General features: G+C 39.8%; 1 long non-coding RNA gene across 4 annotated transcripts; it reads left to right on the top strand.

The window, feature by feature from the left end:
- Positions 1-10,676: 10,676 nt before the first annotated feature.
- On the top strand, positions 10,677-17,299 carry LOC127248127 (uncharacterized). Of its 4 annotated transcripts, none has more exons than XR_007838022.1 (8): positions 10,677-10,836; positions 11,013-11,074; positions 13,444-14,957; positions 15,028-15,359; positions 15,433-15,581; positions 15,650-15,888; positions 15,957-16,088; positions 16,162-17,299. It is a non-coding gene; the product is annotated as an uncharacterized LOC127248127 (long non-coding RNA). The 4 variants fall into 4 exon arrangements; XR_007838023.1 differs by having other exon boundaries at positions 11,013-13,828; positions 13,906-14,957; XR_007838020.1 differs by having other exon boundaries at positions 11,013-14,957.
- The last annotated feature ends 9,043 nt before the right edge of the window (positions 17,300-26,342 follow it).

Here is a 26,342-nt window from a genome sequence, read left to right as displayed (position 1 = left end):
TTTGCTCTCAATCTTCTTTTTTTCTTCGATAAAAGTCCAGTAAAAATAGGGTAACACTCGTGCAACGCGGCACCTCTGCAATAATGAGAGTCGACAATTCCTAAATTTTCGCAAAAAACAGTGGATTAGGGTGAACTCAAATGAAAAAAAAATAGTAAGAGAATAAATCTAATCTGTAAAATTGAAATTATCATTTGACTTAGAAAAATGGTGAAAGGAAAATGTCAATATTAAGAAATGTGGTGTTGGTAATGTCGGACGGATAAGTACGGTTGAGCATATATGAATTTTTTTTCTTTTTTTTTCTTGTACAATAAATATATTTTTTTAATTAAAAATAGTTAGGGAAATTTGCTAATTAAACTATTAATGCATAATTAACGTGTGTACAGTCTTTATGTATAAATTAGATATATTTTTTTCAAAATTGCTCAAATTAGGCATTTTTTTCTCAAGATTTGGGTTAAACTTCAAAATCCCAAATTTAAATTGGCAAGGTTTAAATCGAATTCGAATAAGTATAAAAACAATTAAATTCTATGATTTAGTTATTCGATCTATGAATCTAACAAAGATAATCAATTATTAATCATCTAAACTGAAATGAATATTCAAGAAATAGAAGTGGAAAAAAAATAGAGAAAAAAAAGAGAAAAATGAAGAAGAAAAATGAAGAACACTAGGCAGGCAAGGAAAGAAAATGTAGTTAGTATGAAATAACGAGAATGAAGTGAAAGACAAAAGACTGATTTCAATTACTACTCCACTGCACTCAATTTTGATTACATGATAATCTCAAATTTATAGAACTTGAAATAACTGAACTCTCCTAAAATCTTGCTAACTGACTTACGAAATGAATGCCCACTAGACTAAGTTATTTGACTTGGTTTAAACACTAACATTGCCTCCCTTAAACCAAGTCCCAAAAATCCATCATTCCAATCTCCTTTTCCAATATGAGAAATGACTATATCTTCAATGGCTTGGTGAAGATATCTGCAACTTGACAATTACTTGAACAACATTCAACATCAATTTCCTTGTTTGCAACGAACTCTCGAATCTTGTGAAATTTGATATCATATTGTTTGCTGCGACTATGAAAAACTGGATTTCCGGATAATGAAATAGCAGACTTATTGTCACAAAAGATTTTCGTAGGACCTTCCTGCGTGTGTTGCAAGAACTCCAAAATCCTTTTCAACCAAATGGCTTGAGTGGCACAAGTTGCTACAACAATGGACTCTGCTTCTGCGGTGGAAAGTGCTATTACTTCTTGTTTCTTCGAAGCCCATGAAAATACAACTGAACCAAGATAAAGAAAAACATAATGTGCTTTTTCTAGTCTTCACATCTCCAGCCCAATCACTATCTGTGTATCCAACAAGTTCGAGAACATTATCAGTAGGATAAAAAATTCCATCATTACTAGTACCTTGGAGGTATCTAAGAATACGTTTTGCTGCAATCCAATGGGACTCTTTTGGTTCTTCCATGAATCTGCTAAGTAATCCAACTCCAAAGGAAATGTCCGGTCTTGTTGCAACCAAATATCTCAAGCTTCCAACCAAACTTTTATATGTTGCAGCATTCACATTTTTACCAGCTCTATCATAAGATAGTTTCAGCTTGTTAGCCACTGGAGTTAGTACTGGTCGTGAATCTGCCATATTGAATTTCTTCGGAATGTCCCCAACATATTTCTTTTGAGATAGAAAAATACCTCCACTTGTTTGATGCACTTCGAGCCCAAGGAAATAGTAAAGCAATCCCATATCTGTCATCTCAAATCTGTTAATAAGTTCAATCCTAAATTCTGAGATCAATTTTGGGTTATTTCCAGTGAGAATTGAATCATCCACATATAAGCATACAATAACCATATCTCCTGATTCAGTGCGTCTGACATACAAAGTGTGCTCATGAGGACATCTCTCAAAACCAGATTCAACAAAATAGGAATCAATACAGCTATACCAGGCCCTCGGCGCTTGTTTTAAGCCATACAAAGCCTTTTTTAATTTATAGACTTTGTTTGCTTCTCTTTCTTTCACATAGCTTGCAGGTTGTTCAACATATATTTCTTCTTCCAATGTACCATTTAAAAAGGCAGACTTAACATCCATTTGATGTATTTTCCAACCATTTTTTGCAGCAATTGAAATAAGCATGCGCACTGTATCAAGTCTACTTACTGGAGCAAACACTTCAAAATAGTCAATGTCTGGTTTCTGCTTATAACCCTTTGCTACTAGTCGTGCCTTGAAACGATCAACTTCACCATTAGACTTGTACTTCGTTTTGTAAACCCACTTTACGCCAATCGGTCTTTTGTTGGAAGGTAAGTCTGTTAACTCCCAGGTTTCATTCCTTTCAATGGCCTGTATTTCCTCAGTCATGGCCTTGATCCAATGAGGTTTTGTAGAGGCATCCTCAAAACATATAGGATCATAATCTGCCAGGAGAGCAAACTGAACAATATCCTCATAAGATAAATCATTATCATTACTCAAAACATAATCTTGCAAATGAACTGGTAAGCGTCGTTCACGTTGCGATCTTCGAACTGTGGATTCATGTGGCAATGAAGGTTGAGGATCACCTGGAATAACACCAACTGAAGTAGACAGGGGAGATTGAGTATCACCTGGAATAACATCATCTGATGTAACCTGCTCATCAACATCATTGAGTATAGGAGAAGTAACAGGTGGTTGTTCATTATTAGATGACCAATCCCATGCACTATATTCATCAAAAGTAACATCACGACTTCTCACAACCTTTTTTGTTATGGGATTATAAAGTTTATAGGCATTGGATGCATCACTATAACCAGTACAGATGCACTTTTCACCTTTATCATCGAGTTTCTTCCTTAATGCATCTGGCACATGTGCGTAAGCAATGCATCCAAAAATCTTAAGATGTCTAATAGAAGGCCTTCTGCCACTCCAAGCTTCTTCGGGTGTTTTATCTTGTACACTTCTCGTTGGGCACCTATTCAACGCATACACAGCACCAGCAGCAGCCTCTGCCCAGAAATATTTTGGTAAATTCTTAGACTTTAGCATACACCTCACCATATCCATAATAGTTCGGTTTTTTCTCTCAACAACTCCATTTTGTTGAGGAGTGTATTTTGCTGTCATTTGATGTTGAATCCCATTCTAATGCAAAAAATCATCACAAACAATATACTCTGTTCCTCTATATGTTCTTAAAATTTTGATGGCCATGTCACTCTCTTTCTCTACAAGACATTTAAATTGCTTGAAGACATCGCATGCATCTGATTTATACTTCAAGAAATAAATCCATGTTTTTCTACTAAGATCATCTATGAAAGTAATAAAGTACTTACTACCACCATGCGAGGAAACCTCAAGTGAGCACAAATTAGAGTGGATAATTTCCAATAGCTTAGTAGCTCTTCGCGACTTGCCTACTGAAAAAGAATCCCTATGCTTCTTCCCAAGCTCACAAGTTTCACAAACACGATCAGGAACATTAATTATGGGCAAATCAGACACTAGATTTTTTCTTGCAAGATAATTCAAACCAGAGAAATGAAAGTGTCCAAACCTCATATGCCATAGCCAATTATCATCAGAAATTTCATAACTAAGGCATGAAATGGATGTATGCTAAATACTTAGAGGAAATAAACGATTTCTGGACATTGTCACCCTCGTTATCATATTTCCTTTGACATCTGTAATGGTACAACATCCTTGGGCAAAGGAGATTTTATACCCCTTTTCAGTCAATTGTCCCATAGTCAACAAATTTTGATGAAGATCCGGAACATAGAAGACATCAGATATAAAATCAAGAGCACCATTTTTCAACTGCAGAGAGATTTTACCTTTTCCTAAAATTGGAACTTTTGTTTTATTCCCAAACATAACCTCAGATTGGATAGATTCATCTAACTCACAAAATAATTCTTTCCTCCTACACATATGTTTACTACATCCAGTGTCTAAAAACTATGTATTCACATCAGCAAGCGCCATATTACTCGCTAAAAGCAAAGTTTCAGCATCATTGGCATCATCCTTAAAATCTTCAGCCACATTTGCTTGATTGTTAAAAACATCTTTCTTATGCCAACAATCTGCAATCCTATGTCCATACTTGCCACAATTATAACAATGAAAGGGAAACTTATCTCGATAATTGTTGTCGCTATTTACTTGTCGTGTGTAATTCCCACGATTGTGTCTCCTAAAATTGCCTCGCCCTCTTTCTCTCCCTCTTCCTCTTCCATGACCTCTATCTACATCCCCTTGCTGTTGAGAGTCATATGGATGAAAGTTAACCTGACTTTTCAAAGCTTCCTCAACTGGCACTTCTGTCTTTGCACCAATCCGATCGACATGGCTCTCAATCATGCCCTTTAATTCTGCAATTGATAAGATTTCAGTATCATGTGACTCGGTTATTGAGGCCACCACATGATCATACTTCATCGGCATGGTTCGAAGAACTTTCTCAACTACAGTGCCATCTTCAATTTTTTTTCTCCATATAATCTCATTTTGTTAACAAGATCAGTGAGACGGGACAAATATTGCTCTATGGTTTCTGTACCAGTCATCTCACATTAATCATATAACCTTCTTAATGACTGAAACTTAGATTTCTGGGCTCGCTCGACTCCTTTGTATGACATCTTCAAGATGTCCCATGCCTCCTTCGTAGTCTTCGCAGTAGCAATCTATCCAAAAACAGAGTAATCGACACCTTGGTGGATTTGACCCAAGGCAAGTTGATCTCGACGATGTTCAGCTTCATTAGCACCTTGGGCAAGGCCAGGCTCAATGAAACTTCACAAATTTTGAGCCTTCAAGTGTGTAGACATCATTATTTGCCAGTAGTCATAATCCAAACTCCCATTCAATTTGGGACCCGACCACGCGATGTTGTAATTAATTTCCAATTTTTTTTAAAGAGACACCACAAGGAGAAGAGATTAGTCGATCACTCAGAAAAAAGGGATCTGCACTCACGAAATGAACAGTAGTGTGCAATTTGGGGTTTTCTGAAGAGAGAGGGGGAGAGAACAAAAGTGGAGTCTTGGCTCTGATACCAAGTGTAGTTAGTATGAAAAAACGAGAATGAAGTGAAAGACAAAAGACTGATTTCAATTACTACTCCACTGCACTCAATTTTGATTACATGATAATCTCAAATTTATAGAACTTGAAATAACTAAACTCTCCTAAAATCTTGCTAACTGACTTACGAAATGAATGCCACTAGACTAAGTTATTTGAGTTGGTTTAAACACTAACAGAAAATAAAAAGAGATAAAAAGAATATATATGTATGTGTGTATGTTTATTTGTAAAAAAAGAAGAAACAAAGATAGAAAAAAATTAGAGGCAAAAAACAGAAAGAAGAAGAAAGTAAGTGGACTACGTATGCATGTTTGTATAATGTGTTGTGTGGGTTTATGTATGTGTGTATATACGTATGATGAGAAAGAAAAAAACTAGTCAAAGATAGAATAAGTGGTCAAAAGTAATAAATATAGGGGTATAACAGTCAAAAAAAATAAAAAATTAACACCGTTAGTCCAATTTTGAAAGGAGGGGCAGGTGTGAAATATTTTGAAAATTACGAGTAGGTTTTATGTAATTTTTAAATCAAATGGGGTTTTCAGCAAATTCGAAAAACCATAGGAGGATTTTTTGCTATTTTTCCCTTTTTTCTCGATTTTAATTTTGGATTTTGTATTTTATTAGTATTATTTTTTAGAGAAAAAATCAATTTTGGTCTCACTCAAATGAAAATTTATCAATTTTAGTCCCAAAATGGTTAATTGAGACTGCATACGGCCGTGTTGGATGACTCAGAAGGTGACTGGGCATCCCAGACAGCCAACACGGCCGTGTTCAAGCCAACACAACCGTATTCAGTTCCAGTCAACCATCTAGGGACTAGAATTGATAAATTTTATTTGAGTGGGACCAAAATTGATAAATTCTTTTGAATTGGACCAAAATTGATAATTATGATATTGAACGAGACCAAAATTTATTTTTACTCTATTTTTTAAAAAACTGTAAATTCTACGTTAATCTCCCAAATGTTCAAATCTTTCTTTAAATTCATTTTCCTTTTATATTTCCCAAAAACTCACTAAATATAGATTTATAAAGTATTACTTTTGAACTATAAAATACTTTTGTACTATTTTATTGTTTACAAAGTTACAAAAATATATCAAATTCATTTAAAAAATCACAAAATCTGCGTCTTGTGTTCTTTTGTCCTCAACCCTAGCCCACGGATCATTATCTCACAATGGCTCTCCGTAAAAAATAGGTGTGTTTTAAATTTTATTTTATTCTCTACTATAATATTCTTATAATACTCTTATTTTGTAGTATTATTTGGCTTCTTTGTTGTGTTCTATATGTCTATATTTTAATTATTTGGTTTGGTTATTTTATGTTTAAAAATATCAAAAATTTAATTGATTGTTTGTTTGTTGAATAGAATATATTGGCTTTTTTTGGTTTTTTAATTTTAAATGTACTCAATTTGTGGAATACATATTTTTAATTTTGTAGAAAATCTATCCAAAAAAAAAAGTCATAACACTACAATCTTATCTCGATATGCCACTGCATATTTCTCATCCATTATGCCCGAATTGGAGCCATTAATGACACTTGATCATCGAACTACAATGGTCTCAACTGCATTCGGATAATTTTTAGAAATGTCTTCCGATTACATTAGTTGGGATTGCATGGAGGTATCTGTAGATTATTATAGTTTTGAATCTAACGAACTTTGTATTGGTGATGGTGTTTTTATTTCATTGTTTGAGAATGAATTTTCAATAGAAATGGGGTTATATTGTAAAAGTCAGTCTATTCCTGATTGAGTAGTAAAAAAGTCTTCATTTATTAACCGTTTCTTTGAGGGGAAGACCACCAATGTTCGTAAAAAAACTTTTGTGGAGCGAATGAGAAGTGCTCTTAAACTTGGCAATATCTTATCAAACATTCAAGATTCTGTACGACTTTATACATATTTAATTTTTAGTAGTATTTTATTTCCAACCTCCAATTACGTCCTTCCGTTGTTTCTATTAAGCCGTGTAGACAAGTTAGAGTTAATAGGCCAGTATACATGGGGAATAAATGTCTACCGTTCTCTTATTTATTCTTTGAATGAGCATGTAAATGTGATGCAGGGAAACATAATCTATCAATCGCAACACAATGGACAAAAACACATTATTCGTTTTATTTCTTCCTCCTTTCAAGAATATAGGTTGATAGGTTTTTATATATCAAGAAAATGTCCTAAGCCCAATTATTAGAAGTCCAATAATAAATAAAAACCAAGAAACATAAGCCCAATGTGATTAAATCTTTGGCTCCAATGTGCGAACACGGTCATACTTGTCCGTAAACACTATCGCGGTCTTATCCCCATCATCCTTCTCGGAATGGCGGCGATTCGCCCTCGAATCATCTCCATCGGAATTATTGCCAAGGAAAGGAATGATGTGTTGTACATTGAAGATGTCGGAGGTGCGTATATGGCTGGGAAGCTTCAAGCGATAGGCATTCGAGTTGATCTTTCCAAAAATTTTGACAGAGCCAATCTTACGAGCCGAAAGTTTATTATACTTATGAGCAGAAAAATGTGATCTTTGGTGAGGACAACCCAGACAAACTCCTACCTCGAATCCATAGGTCGGCAGCGAGCATCGGCATCCTTCTTGTACCGAGCATTGGAGGCATGCAACCGTTGTGATGTTTGAGCATGGATGTCACAGAGGTTTTGAATAAGATCCTCCGCATGTGTATTTGTAGGCCCTACCGTAGGAACACTGATGAGATCGAGAGGTCCTCAGGGAAGAACAACATAGACTACCTCAAAAAGGGGGAGGCCGGTGCTTCTATTCACAACAGAGTTATGTGCAAATTTAGCTTGATTCAAATGAGAATCCCACGAACGGATATGCCCACCCATAAGACAAAGAAGGATATTGCCCAATGAGCGATTGACAACCTCAGTCTGGCAATTATTCTGGGGGTGATAAACATTGTTGATATCTAGTCGAGTATTAGTCATGCCCTAGAGGCTCCACCAGAAATAGATCAGAAAAAGAGTCTCGCTATCGAAAACAATGGATTCGAGAAGGCCCATGGAGATGAAGGCCCATAGACGCGGCAGGACTGGCAATGGTCGATAGAGGCCAACATTAGTGCCAGTACCTTTGGACACATGGCAGATGCGACAACGTGCAACAAAACGGGAAGCATCACGGCGTAATGTTGGCCAAAAGAAGCGGTGCCGCAACAAAGAGATAGTGCGGTCCCAGCCAACATGGCCGGCACCATGCATTTCAGCAATAATGAGTAGGCGAAGACTACCTTGTCAAAGACATAGGAAAACACCACAAAACAAGAACCCATCAAGAAAGACATAATTAGAAAGGGTGCTTGATGATAGCTGTGTCACAATAGAGCTAAAGAAAGGATCAGAGGCATAGGAATCAGGCAATATGTCAAACCCAGTAACCATAGAAAAAGAAGGTGGCGGCGACTGAGGGCGTTGGAAACTCGATTTAAAGTTCCACACTTATGCCAAAGAATAACTATGAACTGTTGAAGAAAAGCCGGCCAAGAAGCATGGCGCGCAAACACTGAATTTTGGGTATTGAGATGCTACAGGGCTTCATGATCAGAATATAAAATAAAGTCCTGCTGATAGAGGTAATGACGCCAATGGCGGATAGCTCACACAACAACGTAGAACTCTAGATCGTAAGTACTATAGCCAGAGTGAGGTCCATGGATTTTCTTGATGAAAAAGGCTACGGGACGACTTTGTTGACTGAGCACTGCACCAATTCTGACATGTGAAGCATCATAAATTAATTCAAAAGAAATAGAAAATTCTGGAAACACAAGGATAGGGGCCTTCGTCAACTTCTCCTTTATCAAACGGAATGCAAAATAGGCGGCCGGAGTCCACTGAAAAAGTTTACCCTTTGACATAATAGAACTGAAATTGTAAATAAACCTGCGGTAGAAAGATGGGAGTCCATGGAAGTTACGAACATCAGTAAAAGTCGATAGGACAAGCCAAGACCAATGACATCAATCTTGAAAGTGTCAACACTAATACCCGTCCCAAAGATGACGTACCCCAAAAACAAAATGTGATCCACCGAAAAGGTGCATTTTTGTAGTGCCATGAAAAATCTCTCCCACCGAAGGATAAGGATAACTGAGTGTAAGTGATCTAGGTGTTCATAAATTGATCGACTGTAAACAAGGATATCATCGAAATAGACAACAACGCATGTACCAATGAGGGATCGTAGAGCTTGATTCATAACCCGCATAAAAGTACTAGGGGCGTTTGACAAGCCAAATGGCATGACCAACCATTCAAAAAGTCCCTCGCGGGTTTTGAACGCAGTCTTCCATTCATCACCCGGGCAAATGCAAATATGATGGTAGCTGTTCCGTAGAGCAAGCTTGCTGAAAATAATTGCACCATTGAGTTGATCTAATAAGTCATCAAGATGAGAAATAGGAAATCGGTAACGAACAATAATCTTATTAATCGTTCGACTATCTACACACAAACGCCAAGTACCATCCTTCTTAGTGGTAAGAAGAGCTGAGACTGCACATGGACTGAGACTCTCACTCACATTGCCGCACTTAATTAATTCCTCAACCTAGTGGCGAAGCTCCTCAGGCTTGATAACTCTTAATTTTGTCATATTTATAGCTTATTTTTATTTATTTAATTATTTATTTATGTCAAAGTTTGATGTTATTTATATTAATTTATTTCAATAATTGTATTTATTGTATATTATGTGTAAAATATTAATTTATTAGTTTTTAAGTGTAATTTATAATTTATTTGGTGTATAAATTAAATTAATTGATGTGTTCCTTAAATTATATTTTTAGGCATTATCTATGTATTATTTAAGTATTTAATTTTGGCTAAATTAATATTATAAGATATTTATTATTTATTTAATAAGTATAAGAAATAATGCTTAAGGAGCAAAAAACAGCCGTTGGCGCGAAAGTCAACAATCAATGCAAAAAAGTCAACATGCGCAAGTCAAAGTCAATGCCAACGGCGGAAATCTGATCGGAGCATAAATCTCTGTATAGTGGTGAGCAAAGCGGCAACTGCACAAACATCAGTAATCGCGGAAAACAAGCAACGACTGCACAAACATCAGTATTCGCGGATAACAAGCAGTGGTTGTGCGGAAAATGAGTGAGCGCGGAAAGCAACGAACGAAACATTAACTCTGCACGGAAAAAAAGTGACGGTTGGTCAGTGGCGCATTACACTACCAAAAAATAGGCTATCATTACGGTATAAGGGGGCGTAACAATAACATCGATACAAATGACTATTTTCCGTGACAAAAAAAAAAATTTATGGTCAACGCCTGAGTTTCAATTGTTAGGCAAAATTTTCCGTAACAATTACAAATATGGTAATATTTCAACAAAATAACATTAGTTACAATTAATTTTCATAAGAAATGATATTTTTTAATTAAATATATATTTTCCTCTTAAATCAAAACTTAAAGAAAAAAATGTAGAATGCGCTTTTACGCTTTCAACATAGAGGATTGGGAGAATTTTTTCTATTCTTAACGCTATTGTGATGGATCATTTCCAACACTACAAAAAGTTAGGGCAAATAAATTTTCTCCCTTTCATCTCATTCCCTTCTTCCGCTGCGTGAGAGGACCAACATCGCCTCATCTTTCTATCAGTGACAAGCTACTCCGGCGCCGGCCTTTAGGTAAGGATTTTGGTGATTTCCCCAATTTGAATCCGCACAGATGTTCGGGTTCTCAAAGCCCCATTCAATCTGCGGATTTGTGTAAGAAAATGATTCTTCTACCGAGCCGCTAGGGCTTCAGTGATTTAGTAGTTTTTGGGTCAAACAAAACTAATTCCTTACTTTTTTATTGCTAGGAAATCCGCCTGAAAGAAGATTGTCTTACGAGTGCATTTCTGTGATTGTAAAGGACAATTATGTAAGTGGGTTTGTAGTTTTTCAATTTCTTCTTAATCTATCGTGTTCTTGGTTGTTTGAGAAGCAATAGATTAGGAGAATTAAGGATTTTCTAAACCCAGCTCTATAAATATTTATATATATATATACATAAAGATCGATGTTTTACTAGTATGGTAGTGAATAAGAGTGGGTGTTTATTGCTTCTAGTTTTTGTCCTCATTACTTGTTGCGAAAAAATATAGAAAAAAAAAGAAATTGAAAATCATTGATACCCAAACTTATGGCGAAGTCAAGGTTGTGTCAAATATTTTTATCTAGTGCATCTTCGAAATACCTTTTCATTAAAATGAATTTGGGATATACATAGAGACTGATGTCTTAGGCTTATTCCCATACCGACTTTAGATTTGAAATTGTTTTGTTGTGGTTACCTCAATATATTTTCGGATAGGGATAATAGTTGCTAGTATGTTTTCAATAGGTTAAATTATGGTGTGATTGCCCTTTTATAAGTTATATGGTTCTAATTCAATTCCAAAAGTGAGAATGCATATTGTGACTTAGTGCATGTTTATAGTGTTGTTGTAGTTAATATAGATATCACATTTTGGGTGTTGCTTAAATTAAAGATGGCCACAAAAATATGAGTGGGGACAAACATCACAAGATTTCAATTATTCAAAGTATTGAAGATCAGGGAAGTAATTTGTAGATTATATTCGATAAGGTAGGTGATTGATAGATGGATGGATGTTGATGAGTTTGAATGTGAATATATATATATGTACAAATATTAATTAGATGATGATGAAAAGTTATAATTAATCGTCTGCGGATATATTTAAAAATAGACATTGAGGTTGAGAAATGATTATTTATTTATTTATGCAATATCTTGGTGGTCTCCATCGCCGGCACTCCAAAGTCTCTCTTTTCCTCCAATGCTTTCTCTTTAAAGAAACTTGTTGGTCTTTGAGATCCTTCTATATCTTCTAATACTTTCATCAAACTTAACTTGTCTGTTATTGTTGATGTAATTTTTCAACAATAAAAAGTAAAATCCAAAAATAGAAATTATCTTCGAATTTGATAAAATAAATGCCTGAGATTAAGAATCTCTAGACACTGTAGGATACATAGATAAACTAGGGAAATAAAAACTACAGACTGAAAAAGTAAAGTGGTGATCCCCAAAAGCAATTCTCTTGAATTTGATGTCGATTGAAGATGGTTTCTTAGGTCCCGAACAGACCTATTTAAAACCCATATCAACTGCCACTACCGAGTCGTGTTTTCGTATCCGCTTATCGGTTGAAAGTTCCTTCAACCGCCCGAAAACTGCTTTTTCACCCGACCTGCACACCTGCTGCTCCGTCTCCTCTTATCTGTCTTCCACTTGTGTGACCTCATTTCACCCGACCTATATAACGCCCGACCTTATCAGGTTTGTCCTTCGCGTCCGACCTTATCACGCCCGATCTCTGCACCCGAACTCATCATGTCTGACCTCTGTGCCCGACCTGATCACGCCCAACCTCAATCCCCGACCTTATCACATCCGACTTTCACGCCCAACCTTATCACATCCGTTCTTAATGCCCGACCTTATCACGCCTGATCTCCATACCCGACCTGATCACATCCGACCTTAGTGCCCGACCTTATCACGCCCGACCTCCGAGTCCGACGTGATCACGTCCGACCTTAGTGCCCAACCTTATCAAGTCCGATCTCAACGCCCGACCTTATCACATCCGACCTTCGCGCCCGACCTTAATGCCCAACCTTATCACGCCTAAGCTCCAGGCCCTACCTTATCATGCCCGATCTCTGACCTCCAAGGAAGCCCTTTCCTTAACCGCATTCGCACTTATTTTCGGACTCCTTTTTTTTTTAAGATCCTATTATTATTAACAGGCCCATTAAATTCTGTATCAATCCTTAACCTAATTTGATAGGCCCATTCTTAAAAACCCTACCCATTGTTTTTTGTACTCAACAAATTGCCTCCTCCCGCCCAACTCCTAAACGTCACTTCTTGAACTGCGTGAGATGCGACGTTTAGGGGTTTGTAACACAGTACTATCATTACACTGTGTTATGTCACATCGCAGGGTTTATGAAAAACCCTTCACTTACCCAGCCATATTCACGCTTTCAAAATCCTGAAATTCTTCTCCCTTTCCAGCGATCAATTTCCAAAAATACCCTGCTTCTTCATCCTTTGCAACTCCTTCTCAAATGGCTAACCAATACATCCCTGCTCTTTCTTTTGATGGGGCTGACCCATCGGTGCCTTCCGTGGCTTCGAGGGTCCTTACCCCTACCATTTGCCCTTACTATATTACAAATGAAAATGCTGATCGTATGAGATCCGTCATCTCTCAGATTTCTCCGATAATCATCAATGATGTCGCATTCAAACCTGAACGTCTCTTGGAAAACATCAGAACTCACCTTACTGATCCAAAAGATGCGTATCGCAAATGGCACGCGAGACTGCTCCCACATTTTGAGGAACAATGGAAAAGGCAAGGCATTGACAAAGCTATCTTCCTCTCCGCTCAGCCCCTTCACCTATAGTAGGTGATGATCCCGTTCTGGTCTCCTTTGAGGGTCACGAGCCTTCGCCTAATCACGCTGGTTGGGCCCTTGCCAAACTCCCTGAGAAAGAAAGAGGCTGGACCAGCTTTGTCAACAAATATCTGGGTAAGGAAGGTACCCCTGTGTCTGAATTGAAGCATACAAACATTCCTCCTTTTTGGTTGTGCAGGTACATTCTCCTCATTCGTAATCTTCTATGTAAATTCAAAGGTGAATGTCTTGGTTAAATTTTTTCTCTCTTTACAGATACATCATTCTCTCCCTTTCCAAACTCGTCATTTCTTCCCAGGTCGACCTAGCCATCCAACTGGCCAGCGGCCAATTTTTCTCATAAGGAACCCTTTTTTTGGCTAACATTTTTAAGGGGTTAGCTCGAGTGAGCATCCACCTGACTGATACCAAAAAGGCGGATACAGCCGCTTCGGGACCGTTTTGGTTCTTGGAATTGTGGCTCCGTCTTTACTTCCCCACTGCTTTCTTTGGCCGACTTCCTATCGCCCCAAACCCTTACAGGTCCATAGGTTATGCCTTGGCCAGATTAACTCCTAATTCCTCTTATCTTTATCCATCCGACCCTGTCATCACCCAAATCTTGACTGAAGACCGTAGCAATTCCCGCTTCTATGTCTACGAAACCCTTATACAATATTCGACTAATCTCTTTTGGCTTCACCCTGACACATCTTATTCCGAGACTTATCCCGATCCTCTTCCTCATCTGACCTATCCCTTTTCTTGGGACTCCGCCATGAAACCCCGATCTCTATTTTCTAGTAAGAGGTCCGACAAGAAAAACCACAGATTATTTTACACTTTTAATTATCAGCCCCAATTTCTGGCCCGACAGTTCGGTTGCTGCCAGGGCATACCGGGACCGCTAGCCCGGCATCACCTTATATCCCAAAGCCCAGAAGGGCTGGTAATTCCCGAGCTTATCCCGACCTACCTTTCCCAAGTCACCGACTATATCACCTCTAACTTGTATTTGCCTTTCTGTTTGAAACCTTCTGCGGCCGAGGCGTTTCCTGCCTGGTGGTCGGCCACCTGGCCTGTGATTGCTCCTCCGACTGACCAATTGGTTGGGAAACTTGCCCCACCCCCAGTCTTGGCGCTGGGTTCACCTCGATCGGCTGCTTTTCCGAGAAGAAAAAGGCAGGCGCCTGCTGTAGGCGGATCCGGAGCAAAGAAACAAAAATAGAAGGCCGCCCCTGCAATTGATAGGCGGGTCATTGAGGAGTACCTAGCATCTCTGCCAGTGGATACCAGCGGGATGCCAAAATACCTGAGAAAACAATTCGGTAAGTCTTTTTTCTTCCATATTTCAATTCTCTTGCAAAATCTTCTTAACTTAAACAACTTCTATTCCAGAGGACCCTTCATTGCCGCCAACCACTGCCCCACCTATCTCTCACCCGACTGAGCATCAACTGATCATGTCTCAACCGACTGCAGCGCAATCACCCATCAATCTGATTTCTTCTCATTCAACCGTAGTCCCGACCACACACCAATCGAGTATGGTGCCGGCCGGAAACCAACCGACCGCGGTCCCGACCACAAACCAACCGACTGCCAATCAACCGTCAGATGCACCAATGACTCGAGCCGAACAAAGATCTTCTTAACCCGTCGGTCTTCTAGAAAACCTCCCAACCGCTGGTAAACCGACCATCGCACAACCGACCTCCCTGCAAGCTGATGTAAGTATTTACTAATGCTTCTAATAAAAGAGAATACTTACTTTAACCATTAACTTCAACTCTTTTACTGTAGGTACACTGGCCGGAGGAATGGCGGGGAGGCAAATTTCTCCTACAATTTTGCCTCCACCTGCTCTCCTACCACCACAGGGGACTGCCGTGGTCCCAGCGATGCCCGACCAACCCGTCGCCTTCCCCGACTAGATTGCGGAACCATCACAGGTAACTGCCAGGATCTTTCCATATGATTCTTTTATAAACCTCTAACTCTTGTATAATATTCCAACTAGGAACCTGATGCAATTGCGGTGATGTCCGAACCTAGGTCGCAGAATTACCCGACCCAGTCGTGGCACCACCCGACCAAGCTGCCGCCGAGCTACCCTTACAACCAGTCGCTCAGCCTGTTGGTGAGGTTCCTCCTATTGCTCCTCAACTAGACCAACTGATCCCACCGCCTCACGACATAGATGAGATTTCCTCCTCGAAGCCGGGCGAGGCTTCAGTCAATTTTGCCCCAAGGGGTTCGGTTAGTGTTCCTTCTAATCCATTTTCTAACTTTCTCCCCTTCTTCCTTGCTTAAATTTCTTCGTTTAGGGGATGGAGCTGGCCGTCGCTCACCGTCTTTAACCAGGAGACGAGTCGGTTGCTGGCCCGACTATTTGCCATGGTGCCTCCACGATGTTCCGACTCATGTCTCCTCCTGAAGCCACTACTGCCTTAAATCAGGTAAACTTTATCCTTATAATGTAATGAGTTTTTCACCATGTCTCTCTAACTTAACATTTTCTTTTTGCTTTAGGCTACCCAAGAGATGAACGTTTTGGCCCGAGTGAACCTTCCGACTTCTGCCATATCCATAATAGAGCGCTGTGCTGACCTATCCTTCGCCGACCTGAATCTAGCCGACCTCGATGCTTTAGTTTAGGTTGCGATAGATTTTTTGGTGCAGCCTTCATTAGAGTCGGAAGCTCCTCCCGTCCTTGATCGGATGATGGCAAGAATCACCGAGCTTCGAGCCGAACTGCCTTTGATCCGACCTCCATCATCCGAGGCCACGTCATCTCAACCGACCACTGATCCAACTAGTCTTGAGACAAACTTGAAGAAGGTCAATCAAGACTTTAATCTTGCCAAGGCTATGCTGGAAGAACTCCGAAAAGCGCGACACATGCTGGCAGCTGAGATCTCTCAAAAATAGAAGAACTCAAACGCCTCCAAGATCAACTGGAGTCCCTGGATGACAGCATCCAGGAATGAAGTCGCTTGGTGGAGGCACATTGCCAAACCCAGATGAATCTCTGCGAGCAACTCGAACCAACCATACGAATGCGACTTGTCCGGGGACACGAAGAAGCCTACCAGCGTCGGCGGGCCACAAAGTCGGAACTAAAGTGGACCGATCTCCAAACTGCCCTTAGGGCCCTGCTTTCTTCTGTAGCCCTGATATAATTTGTATAGAGTTCCAGACTTAATCTATACATCCTATTTTCAGAACAAAGATCCTATATTCTTTGCGTTTTTACTGAATCAGACATCAAAACAAAGATCCATATTTTTTGCACATTTAACAAACCACAAATTAGACACCACAACACCTATATAAACTTCATACCTCTCACTGTAAATATCATCAGCACCCCCCACATCATCACTCAAAATGGTTTCTCCTCGCATCTGCGTCCCTTCGTCCAACTGGCAAGGTTCTTTGCAACCATTCCTAGTAGGAAAACACCCCATAGGTCATCACGCTGAAGACCTGATACAGGTGCTAAAACAACTAGACTTTAAATTTAGGTTCTCCGGCAGAGGCGGGAGAACCATATATCGTACGATCCGACTGATGGAACGTATATCCACTGGCTACGAACCCCTTACTGATATACTCACTTGCATATTTGACCTTGATCATCATCTGGACATGATAGATCATCATGTATCGGCAATCCTTCCAGACCTCAGTTGGAACAACATTTTCCATCAACAAAGATCAACGCTCTCCCGACTGCGCATCCTTGTTGAACGAGAGAATCAATCTCTGCAAGATATGAAGGTCCGCACCGAACAAGATCTTCAAGAAATGCAGGGTTAGTGGGACCGCTACCGCCTTGACTTGGATGACCTATTGGATGAAGAACCTAAAATGGTTTCTGCGAGTTGGGATGAAACCTCTAAACCAGAAGACAACTATCCTTCCAATAATTAGAGAACCCTTTTCTAATAGGTTCGAACCCTTTGAGGGGTTCCTAGATTTTATAATAAGAACCAATGACAATGTTCTGAAAAGGCAGGGTAATAAATTTTCAGATACTTAGCATTAATATTCTCATGTACCAGTTTTCCTTCTTGATTTACGATAATAAAAGCTCCATTCCCAATCACTTTATGAATGATAAAATGACCTTCCCAATTGGGGGACCATTTCCCTAATTGGTCCACCTTCTTATATGTAGGCAGAATTGTTTTCCAGACCAAATCTCATTTTGTAAACAACCTTGGGGACACTCTTTTTCCATAATATTTTGCTCTAATCTCACTCTGTCTAACCACTTGATCCAGCGCATTCAACCGATCTGTGTCCACCCCCTCCAGTTGTTGCCACATCCTTTGCGCATATGCCTCGTCAATACACGCTGTTGTATTAATCACCCTGGGTGAAGGCACAACAAATTCAGCAGGCATAATAACATCTTGCCCGAACGTTAACTGGTATAGGGAAAAGCCAGTAGAAGTATTTCTACTATTTCGGTGGGCCCACAACGCCTGAGACAACAATGTGTGCCATTTCCTTAGATTCTCTTCTACCGTTTTCCGAATGATACCGATGGCAATCTTATTTGTTGCTTTGGCCAACCCATTTGCCTGTGGATAATATGGTGAAGAGTGATGCAATTTGATGTTAAATTCAGCCAAAAATTCAACAAATTTTTCCCCAGTAAACATCAACCCTTGATCGGTTGTAAAAGTGTGCGGAATCCCAAACCGATAGACGATATGATTAAGCACGAACTCAATCACCTCTTTCTGCGTCGCATTCTTTAAACGGACTGCCTCTAACCATTTGGTGAAATAATCAGTTGCTACCAGAATGAAAGAATGTTTTTTTGACGACGTCGGATGAATCTTCCCTATTACGTCCAACGCCCAAGCTTTGAATGGCCATGGCTTAACCATTGCCTGCAGTTCTACAGTTGGCAGATGATTTAGTGGACCATGCCTCTGGCATTCCTGACATCCTTTAGCAAATCTGATGCAATCGTAAAAAATCTTTGGCCAATAGAATCTCATACGATGAATAGCCCATGCATATTTAATCCTACTCAGTGCGCCCCACAAATTCCACCATGAACCTCTTCCATTACTTTAATGGATTCTTTCGGCCCCAAACACCTCAATAAAACTCCTTCAAAGGTTCTTTTATACAGAACCCCTTCAATAAGCTGGAAACGTAAGGCTTTCAACCGAATGTCCACAGGAGTGACAAAACTTGGTGATTCCAAATACACCATAATTTCTGTTCTCCAATCAGTCCCAAAATCGATGCTCCCGATCATTTGTTGGCAGGCATTCTGAGCCAAATTATCTGCCAACTGATTCTCTGTTCTTGGTACATGCTCGAAAACTACCTCCGTAATTCTGTATAACAGATGACATACCAAATCTCGGTATCGACGCAAATGAGGATAATTACAAGCGTACCGTTTTAACACTTGATTGATGCCAAGTTGAAAATCTTCACAAATTAGGACCGATTGTACTCCTTTAGCGATAAGTGCTTCCAAACCCAAAATCAATGCTTCGTATTCCGCAGAGTTATGAATCATCTCTTCCATTTGAAGCTGCAAACTAATTTTACTGGCTCCTGGTCCTTCTAGTATCACCCCTGCTCCAGACTTTCCTTTTGAACGAGAACCATCAAAAAATATTTTCCAAGGACTGGTGCCTATATACGGCACCACTTTGTTTTCCAATGATTCATCGCCTGCAAATTCAGCCAACAAGTCGGCTATCACCTGCCCTTTTACCCCTTTGATAGGTCGATGCTGCAACGTGAAAGAAGCCAATTTGATGGCCCATTTCATTAATCTTCCCTGCATGGTTGGTGTGTGCAGAATTAATCTGATCAGATCCATTTTAGAAACCACCTCGGTTTCTCTTGGCAGAAAATAATGCTCCAGCCGAGTACACGCAAAAACTAAAGAATAGCACATTTTCTCGGGCATAGTATAATTTAATTCTGGTCCTGTCAGAGTTTTAATTAAATAATAAATAGCCCTTTCTTTACCATCTTCCCATTCTTGCGCAAGCAAACTACTTACCTTATCGAAACTGTTTGCAATATACAATCGGAGAGGTTGATCTCCTTTTGGGGGAACCAACACAGGTGGTTTGGTTAATGCCTGCTTGATTTCTTCTAATGCCTTTTGCTGCTCTTGACCCCAAGAGAAATCGGCCGCCTTATTCCGTAACAACTTTATGATAGGTTTTAACTTCCCTGCAATATTTGATATAAAACGCCTTAGGTAATTTACCATTCCCAACAAACTTTGCACTTCTTTGACCGACCGAGGTGGCCGCATTGTCAAAACAGCTTTGGCTTTGTTTGCATCGACTTCTATCCCTTTTTCATGCACTAAAAATCCCAGGAAATTCCCTGCCGAAACTCCAAAGGCACATTTCGTTGGGTTCATTTTCAGGTTGTACTGCTTCATCTGTAAAAAAGCATTTTTAAAATCAAACAGATGTGCGTCAAAGTCAGTAGACTTAACGATCACATCATTGATGTATACCTCCATTGACTGCCCGATTAGATCATGTAAGATGGTATTCATTGCTCGTTGGTAGGTTGCTCCAGCATTCTTTAAACCGAATGGCATAACCGTCCATTCGTAGATTCCCAAAGCTCCTGGGCATCTAAACGCGGTTTTGGGTATATCTTCTTCCGCTAATGAAATTTGATTATACCCTGCATATCCATCCATCAAACTTAAAATTCGGTGCCCTGCTGCCGAGTCGATCAACATGTCAGCTACGGGCATCACATACTCATCTTTTAGAGTGGCTAGATTGAGATCTCTGAAAGCAATGCAGATTCGAATCTTTCCATTTTTCTTGGTTACAGAACAATATTGGCTAACCATTCCGCATACCGACATGGTCGAATGAATCCCACCTTCAACAGTTTCTCAATTTCTTCTTTGATCTGGGGCATCAATTCTGGACTCACTTTTCTTGGTGGTTGCTTATACGGCTTAAATCCTTTCTTAATAGGCAACCTATGTTCTATCAAATCGCGCACCAATCCGGGCATCTCGGAGTAATCCCATGTCAGACACTCCATATGGTCCCGAATTAATGCTACCATTTGCTCATGCTGGTTTTTAGACAACAAACCACTTACCCTGACCATCTTGGGTATCTGTTCGGTTCCTACATTATACTCAATGAGAGGATCCTGAGTCGACAAGGAAGGTTCTGTCTAAGAGATCAGGCCAACGAAAACCTTCTCCCTCGCCAACATTATTGTTGGAACCTTCCCTATTATGTAACCTAACCATTAATTGGTTTAAATAAAACTGCCTAATCAGCTTATCACATTTACTTATTTCTTCCATAATTAAACTTAAATTAATAAAACAGTTTTTTGGCTAACGACAGAGCCATAAAGCAGAAGAATTTTTCTAATGAAACACATAACCCTGCCCAGTGAGCCTATAGCCCTTCCAGGGATAATCGTCTACCACAGTTGTCCGTGATATCGGCGGTACGTACTCTGAATAAAGCACCGACTCTTCCACACCTCCGTGGAGCCGAACGGTTTGGTGTTGGCATACATGGTGAATATCTGATCTTCTTCCCAAAACATGATCTGTTGATGGAGAGAAGAAGGCACGCATTTGGAAGCGTGAATCCAGTCTCGCCCCAACAAGACCGAATAAATAGTGTTGGCATCTACCACAAAGAATACTATTGAAATGACCTTTGGTCCGACTTCAATGGGTGCCACCATCATCCCTTCTGGTTTGGTTGGTTGTCCCATGAAGTTTGTCATTTCGATATCTACCAGAGACAGGTCACCAATCCCTTTGCCCAATTTTCTCAGAGTTTTAATAGGCATGACGTTGAAGACGGTCCCATTATCAATGAAAACCTTGTTAATCGGCTTACCACAAATGTGAGCGTTAACATACAATGGTTTCAAGTGTGGTATTGCTCATTCTGGTATAGGCGGAAAATCCATAGGTGGGGGACTGCCAGTCATCGCCGCCCACTCTGGTTTTTCTTCTTCCAACTTTGCCCAGATGGGCTCTTTTTCTTCCTCGAACCATCGCATATCCGTCATCCTGAATTCGAACCCAGTTTTATCAATCTTCACTATCTTGCTGCGCAAAACTTTTTTTTTTTTCTGGAGCAAATGACCCGAAGATTTTCTCAGGAGTCTCTTCCTCGGCATCTTCTATTTCAGGATCAATGTTGATCCGTCTGCAGAACTGACACCGAAAGCACCTGGCCTTCTTGATAGGCTTTTCAATCTGCCAGTACTCTTGTAGTCGGTCGCTTGAGGTTTTCCTTTTGGGTGATGACGCCTTTTTCTCTTTCGCTTTGTCTGCTCGCTTTCCATGTCGAGCCGCATACCTGCGCTTAGCATTACAGATTTGTGTACGATTCATACCTGGAAACCGGGGATCTATGTCTATTGGCAGAGGCTTTCTGTTCCGGCTCCATTTGTCATGGACTGGCTGTGGTTTGCGCGTTGGTCGATCTCGTACTACAGCTTTATCCTTCAATTCCACTTCGAAGGATCCATCTTCTTTATGCCATTTCTCTGCCACTCTAGTTTTGCAAACTTTGAACTTGTCTTCCTGATCATGTTCCCTCTCTTTAGGCTTACGCTCCTTTCGCTTAGTATTTTCTTCATCATCACTTTGCGTATCTTGTGAAGAGCGCAGAGAGATCACATCAGTAGTTACCTTTGGGAACGGCTGGTGCTCCACTCCCATTGTTACATACTTGAATCTCCCTACTTTGATAGTCTTTTGTATTTCCTTTCGGAAATGCGTACATTGATTAGTATAATGTGTAAAAAAATTATGCCACTTACAGTATGGCCTCCCTTTTATCTCTTCTTTCGTTGCTAAACGCTGCCCTTTAGGAATGCGAATTTGCCCATCTGCTAGCAAAATATCAAAAATCTCATCTGCTTTAGACGCATCAAAGGTCGGTTGTTCTTTCTCTTCTGCCCTCGGAAGGGGTTTTAATCTGGAACACACATAAGGCTTGCAGTTTACAATTTCAGCCGTCATTTCTTCAATGCTGCTTCCCTGCTCATCATCTGGCGCATACATTTCTGTATCGACACTGGCCATCTGTTAGACCCTGTTCCGTCGGAAATTATGATCTTTTTCTCTAAAAAAAGATTCTAGCCTTCCTGCTTTGGAAGCCAAATTGGCCAGATCCTGAACATCGTGGGCTGTCAACGCCTCCCGTAGTCTGGTATGCATATTCCTGACCACTAAATTGGTCATCTCGCTTTCTTCACTGATTGTCGGGCACCGTCCCTTTATTTGACGTATCCGCTCTATAAATTGATAAGCAGTCTTTTCTGGCATTTTCCGGATTTCAAAGAGATCTGTGAGTGAGACCGTCAGGAGCGGATTAAAGAATCTTGCATGGAATGCCGCCTCTAGACCTTCCCAAGTTTGCAACTGTCCTGGCGGTAGATTAGCGAACCATGAAAAAACGGTTCTTATGAGCGATAATCCAAATAACTGTAATTTATAAAACGAATTATTGCCCACTTCCCCCAACTGAGTCGTGAAGCGTCCCACATGCTCAATAGTTGAGGCTCCATCTTCTCCTAAAAAAGAATGAAAATCGGGTGGTCTGTAATTCCTCAAGAGGGGGTGCTCATTGATGATTCTTTCTGGGAATGGCCTCTGATAGGCCGGCCTGTTGACCATTTGAGGATTCATTCCAAAATGCACCCTTAAGACTTGAGCAATGTCTTCCGGATGTACCCTGGGCGGAACAGGGTCAAATATAGGAATGAGATTGTGAGCCAGACCTCCCAATCTTTCTTCTCTGGGGTCGGTTGGTTCGGCCCTGACACCTAATGGAACGTTATTCGGGTATGCTAGGGGAGTCTTTCCCCTATCAACCCAGTAGTGGCACTTGGAAATGTGCTGTCTACATGTGAAGGTCCCGTCAAATTTGCTTGTAATCGGGATGGTGACAATTCTGGAGGTGTCTGGGTAGGTTGCAGAGTAACCCTTGATAACGCCTAATTTAGCATATTTTGCATAAGGTTTTGTTGCTCACGTAACATTTTTTGCTCACGCAACATGTTTTGCATTGCCAGAGTATGCTGATTGTTCAATTGTTGAACATAGGACACCCAGTCAGCAGGTGCTTGTGGTGTTTCCCCTGCGCTCGGCATGACAGGTGGCGAAATATTTTCTCCCACCGGTGCTGAAGATGATTGAGGTTGTGAACCTGCCATATGGATCCTTCCGATGATTCGGCCAGACCTCAGCCGTATAAAATTCTCTGTTGGCGTAGGATCAGAAATCTTGCATTTCTCCCACTGTGACCGCCAAATTGTTGATGCAATTTTTCAACAATAAAACGTAAACTCCGAAAATAGAAATCATCTTCAAATTTGATAAAATAAATGCCTGAGATTAAGAATCTCTAGACACTGTAGGATACATAGATAAACTAGGGAAATAAAAACTACAGATTGAAAAAGTAAAGTGGTGATCCCCAAACGCAATTCTCTTGAATTTGATGTCGATTGAAGATGGTTTCTTAGGTCCCGAACAGACCTATTTAAAACCCATATCAACTGCCACTACCGAGTCGTGTTTTCGTATCCGCTTATCGGTTGAAACTTCCTTCAACTGCCCGAAAACTGTTTTTTCACCCGACCTGCACACCTGCTGCTCCGTCTCCTTTTATCTGTATTCCACTTGTCTGACCTTATTTCACCCGACCTATATAACGCCCGACCTTATCAGGTTTGTCCTCCGCGTCCGACCTTATCACGCCCGATCTCTGTACCCGACCTCATCATGTCTGACCTCCGTGCCTGACCTGATCACGCCCAACCTCAATGCCCGACCTTATCACATCCGAGTTTCGCGCCCGACCTTATCACATCCGTTCTTAACGCCCGACCTTATCACATCCGTTCTTAACGCCCGACCTTATCACGCCCGATCTCCGTACCCGACCTGATCACATCCGACCTCAGTGCCCGACCTTATCACGCCCGACCTCCGAGTCCGACCTAATCACGTCCGACCTTAGTGCCCAATCTTATCAAGTCCGATCTCAATGCCCGACCTTATCACATCCGACCTTCGCGCCCGACCTTAACGCCCGACCTTATCATGCCCAAGCTCCAGGCCCTACCTTATCATGCCCGATCTCTGACCTCCGAGGAAGCCCTTTCCTTAACCGCATTCGAACTTATATTCGGACTCTTTTTTTTAAGATCCTATTATTATAAACAAGCCATTAAATTCTGCATCATTCCTTAACATAATTTGATAGGCTCATTCTTAAAAACCCTACCCATTGTTTTTTGTACTCAACAGTTATGTTGGACATTTCTAAGCTTGAAGCCTTTAGAATGATGAAATTGACAATAATATATTGTGACCAACTTTTTATCTTGAGAGATGGTGTGGATCTGCTGCTGCTAAAAATTGGCTTGATGAATACCTTGCTCTCGGTTACATCATAAACTTCTTGTTGCAGATGAAGTTGCTTACTCAGTTTGGTGCAATTTTGGATCTGGTGGTTGATAAGGTAATGATTGTTAAATTAATTTCTTGAGCATCTTTGAACTAATACTTACTTTACTTTAAAGACCCTAATTTTGTTGTCCTTGTAATGTAAATGAATATTTCATAGTGTTTGCTTAATAGGTGCAACTTATGGTAGCTGCTGCCTTGATCTTGTTATGCATCCGACCAGTTGAAGTTGGTGTGTTAGGTCCAATTCCATGGTTATTTACTATCCCTGCAATTGTCATAATTGGCAAAGAGGTAATCTTAAAAAAAATTTGCTAAATTTTTTTAACTATAATGAGTTTGTCACTGGAAACATCAATTGCCTGAATACATGTCATGATCTAATATTTAGATTTATTATTTTTTAATAGACTACAAATGTATTTGTATTATAAAATATTTGCACAATAAGGTCAACATATATCTCTAGACTCTAGTTATATCTTTTAAGTAACTGACTATTTGCTCTTAGCCTGCTACATTTGTTTGAGTCTATTTACTTTCAATCAGTTTGAAGGATTATTTTGGAAAATATCATATGTTTTGATTGTTATAGATTATGGCATTTTGTGACTAATGAAATATATTGAATGTTTTTTTTGCATTAATTAATCACTATATTGTTCTTATTATTGGAACAAAATATTGGTAAAATATAAAATATTGTTATGATGTTTTGGACGGAAGTCGACGCCAGAAAATAAAAAAATATATACTTATATGGTGTGGCGCTGAAGGTGGCGCTAACATATATTTTATTTTTATTTTATTTTGTGGCGCCAATTTTGCCGCCAATATATTTATTTAATTTATTTTTTTGGTGCCACTTTCGGCATCAATATTTTTTTCCTTTTTTGTACTTAGTTGTGGCACCACCTTCGATGCCTCAACTTTTTTTTCTTATTTATGGTTTCGATAATGACACCAAGAGTTTTATTTTTTGTTCGGAAATCCGGCGCAAAGGAAATTGGAACTGTAATTATGTACCAGACTGAAACCGTGACATATGCCGCGCCATTTGAGCATAAATGTTGCGGTTTTGACACAATTTATTACACTCCAATTCCTATTTTTTTGGTAGTGTTGTAATCTGAGTTGTTTTTTGCTGCATTTTATTTTAAATTTTTCATGTTTCATACCTTTTTTTTGTGTTATTACTTTAATTTGAAGTTCACAGTTTGTCCAC

Source organism: Andrographis paniculata, unplaced genomic scaffold (genome assembly GCF_009805555.1).
Source record: "Andrographis paniculata isolate CXL003 unplaced genomic scaffold, ASM980555v1 Contig32END, whole genome shotgun sequence".
NCBI lineage: Eukaryota > Viridiplantae > Streptophyta > Magnoliopsida > Lamiales > Acanthaceae > Andrographis > Andrographis paniculata.
This window is presented reverse-complemented; position numbering and strand designations above follow the sequence as displayed.